Source organism: Zalophus californianus, chromosome 1 (assembly GCF_009762305.2).
Source record: "Zalophus californianus isolate mZalCal1 chromosome 1, mZalCal1.pri.v2, whole genome shotgun sequence".
NCBI lineage: Eukaryota > Metazoa > Chordata > Mammalia > Carnivora > Otariidae > Zalophus > Zalophus californianus.
Window position 1 is genome coordinate 11795344 of NC_045595.1, and position 6046 is coordinate 11801389.

Genomic DNA, 6046 nt, shown 5'->3' on the forward strand with positions numbered 1-6046 from the left:
GAACATTTTTCAATGTACATACAAACATTTTTGCACACATGACCATTTATTAAAAGGACTTCCAATGTTGGGAAATGTATTTGTTCTAGTTAGTTGTTATTGTATAATAAACAGCCAGGAAGTTTAGTAGCTGAAACTGGCAAACTTTAGTTTGCTCGCTATGATTTGGACAGAAAACTGGGGCAGTTTTCTCTACTCAATGCGGTGTCAGCTGGGGCAGCTCTTCTGAGGCTAGAAAATCCACATCCAAGGTGGCTCACTCTCGTGGCTGACAATTTGGTGCTGACTGTTGACTGGGGTCCTTAGTTCCTCTCAACGTGGGGCCTCTCCAGGGAGTTGTGTGGGCTTCCTCTTAACATGGCAGCTGAATCCAAGCAGATGTGTTCCAAGGGGCTGGAAGAAAGTCACAAGTCTTCCTACAACCTAGATTTGCAAGTCCCCGGAGTCATAGAGGACAGCCAGGTTTCAAGGAGAAAGGAATGATACTTTACCTCTGTATCAGTCAGGGTTCTCCAGGGAAACAGAACTAATAGCATCGAGCTCTCTCTATCACTTATTCATTATCTATCATCTATCTGTCTGTCTATCTATCCATCCATCCATCTACAACTATCATCTATCTATATACTGTGTATTTATCCTAAGATCTATATGTGATATAAAGATTATATATAAATTTCTATCTTAAGATTTCTTTCTTTTAAGATATATATATCTTTTTAAAATTTTTTTAAGATTTTTAAATTTATTTGACAGAGAGAGAGACAGCCAGAGAGGGAACACAAGCAGGGGTTGTGGGAGAGGGAGAAGCAGGCTTCCCGCTGAGCAGGGAGCCCGAAGCGGGGCTCGATCCCAGGACCCTGGGATCATGACCTGAGCCGAAGGCAGACACTTAACGACTGAGCCACCCAGGCTCCCCAAGATATATATATCTTAAGATAAAAATATACACACATATATGTACATATGAAGATTTATCTTAAGCCATTGGCTCATGCGACTGGGGAGCTGGCCAGTCTGAAATCTGTAAGCCAGCAGGCCAGCAGGCTGAGAACTCAGGCAGGAGTAGATGTTGTGGTCTCAGGGCAGAATTTCTTCTCTGGGAAACCTCAGTTTCTGCTCTTAAGACCTTTCAACTGGCTGCATGAGGCCCATTTACAGTGACTTGGTGTGATTTACTCCTTTACTTAAAGTCAACTGATTGTAGGTGTTAACCCCATGTACAAAACACCTCACCGCAACACCTGGTAAGTGTTTAACAGTGGGTACCGTAGCCTAGTCTAGCTGACACAAAAAACTAATCATCACCACCTCTCAAGGGCTAGCAGAGTTCGCTGCCGCCATCTGTAATCTACTACTTGGGGGCAAAGGGTCTCTTTTTAGGACTACACTTCCCCAGGGTCCCTTCTCCAAGTCTCCCTTCTGTGGCTTGGGGTGTTGGGGGTGGTCAGGCTAGTTTCTGTGAGCAATCATCCCCCAATAATCAGAGAGGGAGAGAGAAGAGAAGGAAGAGGAGCAAGAGGACTGGGGCAGGAGGAAGAGGAGGGGGAGGGGCAGGAGGGGGAGGGGGAGGGGCAGGAGGGGGAGGGGGAGGGGCAGGAGGGGGAAGGGCGGGAGGGGCAGGAGGGGAGAGGAGGGAGAGGAGAGAGAGGGGTGGGAAGAGGGGAAGGAGGGGGAAGAGAGGAGAAGGAGCAGGAGGGGCAGGGGCAGGAGGGGGAGGAGGGAGGGTATCAATAAGTACAGTGCCTACGAAAATACCCCTGTGGTTGTTCCTAGCTGTTTCGTGCCCTCTGAACTTTTCTTGAGTTTTCCTCTAGGCTTTCTGCCTCCTCAGCCAGTTCATTTGCTCTTCTGCTGCTCTGGCCGGGAATCTGGCAGCTCTGCCACCTGGTCCTGCCCTCAACAGGCCCTCATCAGGAGCCTCTCGGTTTCGACTTCTTGATTATGTGTAATGAAACCCCAATACCACCTTCTGGGCTGAATGTCTGGTCAGATTTCCCCAACGGGTCTGCTTCCCGCTGCTCCCACTGCCCTGATTGCAGGGGCCCCACCAGCCCTGGTTGTCTCAGCACGTTTGAGGACAGAAGCGAGAATGAACATGGGTAAGACAAACATGGGTGCCCCACCCTGGGCTAGGTCTTTCCAGTCCTGGCATGGCTTCAAGGGGTGGTCTTTATTCACGGCCCACTCCTCCCCATCATTCAGGTTTCTGCTCAAAGTTCACCTCCACAGGGCAGCCCTTCCTGATTGCCCTGTCTGAATATTCCCCCTTGGTCACTTGCTAGCATGTCTCCCTGTGTTAATTTCCTTCATTACCACCACCATCTGACTCGCTCTTATTTCCTGTTGGCTTCTCCCATCAGACCTGAGCACCACCATCCAGAGACCTCGTTTGTCTTGTTCATCCCAGGTCCCGGGTCCTAGCACCGTGCCTGGTACAGAGTGGGTGCTCAAGTGCAGTTTGTTGTTGAAGAATGAACCACCTGGGAGGTGTAAGTCCCCCTCTCCATTTTACTGAGGAGGGCATGAAGCTAAGAGAGGGCAAGTGACTTGACTAAGGTCACACAGCCAGTGAGGAGCAGGGCTGGGATCTGAACTCTGTTGTGCTGAATCCCGAAGTGTTCCTTCCCAACGGCCAAGGAAAGGAAAAGAGGGAGTCCAGCCACCAGGCAGCCTGCATGCTTGCTCTACAGAGACCCCAGTCTGACTCCTGGGAGGTGTGTCTTCATGGTGACAAAAGAAAAACTGCTCATCTGTTTTGTGCACCGACTATGTGCCACCCCTCCCCAACCCTGTGCCAAATCCTTTTAGTATTTTCGTGATAAAAGTGATAGCAGCTCAGTGAGGGAGAGAGCAAGAATCGGAGACAAGTAGCAAGTTAGAAGGGTAAACACTCCAATTCTACTTTCTCCAATTCCACTTGGATGTGTGGATGGAATTTTTTCAAAGCATATGCAAAACGTGTGCACACACAGACCCATACGCACATCCATAAGTTGTGTATATAGATGAAACCATTATTCACCTATCACTTAGAGTTGCACTTTCTCCTGTCCTCTCTGCCTGTGTCTGACAGAAGGCTTGCAGTCCTCTGTGAGGTTTTATCAAGCCCATTTTACAGAAGTGAAGACGGAGCTCAGAGGGGTGATGGGCTGTACCTGAGGCTGGTGACTCACAGAGTGACTGCCACCTCTGGTCTGACACACGTTTGTCCACTGCCTGGCTCTGGAGAAGGATCAGCCTCTGCCTCTCAGTGCGTGCTCTGGCCGTCCTCCCTCCAGCACTGGCTAGGGGACATTCCATAAGCCAAATTCTGTGATTTGGCAGCTGGGACATTCCTTGTTGGATGGGAAATGGAAGCTCCAGCCTCCTCTGACTCAGCAAAGAAGGTCCCCACTTGAGGCTTCCTGCCTCTCACACTGGGTCTCTTACTACCTTTCTGCCTCCTGTCTCCTGATCCAGGGAGTGTGGAGTCCCTGATGGATGGATTCTGTCCTCCCATGGCCACAGAGGCTTTGGGGGTCCGAGTTCTTGGATGTGGTGAAGCAGTCTTCAATACCTGCTTCTGGATTAAATATTGGACCAAATTTTGCCACATTGGCTGGTTCCTTGAAGGACACGTTGGCTGTGATCAGGGTGCGGGTATCGAAGAAATAAGGACACACTCACTTGTGCCCAAGGCTGGGCATATTACCCCATGACTGTGGGGCCCTTTCAACAACACTTCCCACAGACCCTGGCACTTCATTCAGGACCTACTCAAAGGCCACCTCCTCCTGGGAGCCCTCACATTGTAATCACTGTCTGATACATCCTTCATCATTCATTCAATCAATCATTGACTGTCTCCCCACTAGATGTGAACCCCTTGACAGCAGGGACAGTGTCCGCCATGCTCACTGCTGCATCCCAAGCATCTAGAATACTGCCCAGCACATGGTAGGTGTTCATAAATGCTCAGCCCTGGCAAGGATAGATTTTTCTCCTCATTTGACAAAAAAACTGAGGGACAGACAGGGTAAGTTTCCTAAGGTATGTTGCGGAGCCTGACTCAGGTCTCTTTTTTCTTTTTTAAAAAACATTTTATTTACTTATTTTAGATAGAGAGAGAGAGCATGACGGGGGGGTGGGAGGAAGGGCAGAGGGAGAGGGAGAAGCAGGGCTTGATCCCAGGACCCTGAGATCATGACCTGAACCAAAGGCAGATGCTTAACAGACTGAGTCACCCAGGTGCCTGACCCAGGTCACTTAAAGCAGTACGTCTCAAACTTTGATATGCACACGAATCTCTGGAGATCTGGCGAAAACATGAGTTCTGATTCAGTTGGTATACCAATGATCTATCACTGTTTAACAGCCCCCAAAACTTAGTGGATTAAAGCAATGACCATTTTATTTTCTCTTGTGACTCTGCACGTCAACTGGGCTCAGGCAGATGGTTTTGCACCATGAGATATCATCTGGGGCTGTGGTTATCTGGAGGCTCAACTGGGCTGGAATGTCCAGAAGACTCCTTCATGTGGCTGGCAGTTGATACGCGTGGTTTGCTGGGAAATCAGCTGGGGCTGTTGATCAGAGGTGCACAAAAGTGAGGTCCGTCCACAGGGCTCGGGCTTCCTCACAGCATGGCAGCCGGGGATGCGTTTCAAGGGCCAGTGTCAGCCTGGGCTGCCGGCCCTCTATTGCCCATAACTGGCACAGCACAACCTCTCCTGCGCACTATTGGGTACGTAGTCCCAGACCAGTCCAGACTCAAGGAGAAGGGAAATAAATTCCTCCCCTTGCTGGGGACAATGGCAAAAACAAACAAGCAAACAAAAATTACAGCCACTCCCTTTGTGGGTCTGGGTTAGAGCCCAAGATTCTGCATCTCTAAGAAGCTGCTGGTAATTCCAATGCACGTGGGCTGAGGACCCCATTTTGAGTGGTCAGTTCTTAGAGCTCATGGCTATGAAAGTCACTTTCTTCCCTGAATAGTTAATGAGCACCCAGTATATGCCAGGATTCACCTTCACCTGTGCTGTCAAGTTGAATGACTTCGCTGTATGGCTCAAGGAGTTAGTGTACTTCCCTGGACCTTTCTTTCCTCCTATTTCTTCCTGCTCCTCCTTGGGGTGATCTGGCCGCAGAGGAGGAAGGAGTACCTAGGGCATTTGTACCTCAGCTTGCTGAGGGCTTCTAGCAGCCACCTGTGGCTGGATCAGGTGGGGCTAGAAGGAACGCGTGGGTCCGGGAGAGGAAATGCATTTCCCCAGCATCCTGTCATTGCAGGAAAAATGTCTGTTCCAGTTCCCTCGCTCAGCGGGTCCGTCCTTCAAACTCACCCTCATCTTAGAGACTGATATGGGGAGACCTCATGAGGGGCGGAGATCACATCACAGGGAAATTTAGGACAGGGTCTGGACAAGATGTGCCCCCTCTCAGGTCCTCCTCTGGCATCCCATTTCCCAGATGGCAAGACTGAGCCCACAGGGGCCTGTCACAGCCCGTAGTCACAGCCAGGATGGGGCAGAACTCCTTGCAGGGTCTCCCAGCTCTGCTTCCTCTGTCTGGGCCCTGCCCTCTCCTGGCCCCTGGCCCCTGGCCCCTGCAGCCTTACCTCCTCACCCCCAGGTGCACTGTTTAGACCGGACCCCTTCACCCCTGAATCTGATGCAGGTAATCCCCAGCCAGGCCCGTTTCTTTGCTCCTGCCCCCAGCAGTCATGTTTCAACCCAGGCTCTGGGCTGCTTGGAGGCAGGACTTGAACTCTTGCCGGGGTGTGCAGTCCAGAGGCCAGAGGCTTCCTGATTCTGTGCTGAAAAATGGTGCAGGCCACCCTCCTGACTCACACATTGAGGGGAAACCCAGAGATGTATTGGGAGGAGGCTGGCCTGATCCTGTTCCCATGGCACCTGAACTCTCAAGTGCAAGTCTTTATCTGCCACACGCCAGCTTTGAAAGGGCAGAGGTGGCTGTTAACTTGGGGCCCAGAATCATCTTTGCGCATCCCTCAACTCACCTCCCCACCCCACGTGGGAAGTGCTGAGTTCTGTGTGACCCTGAA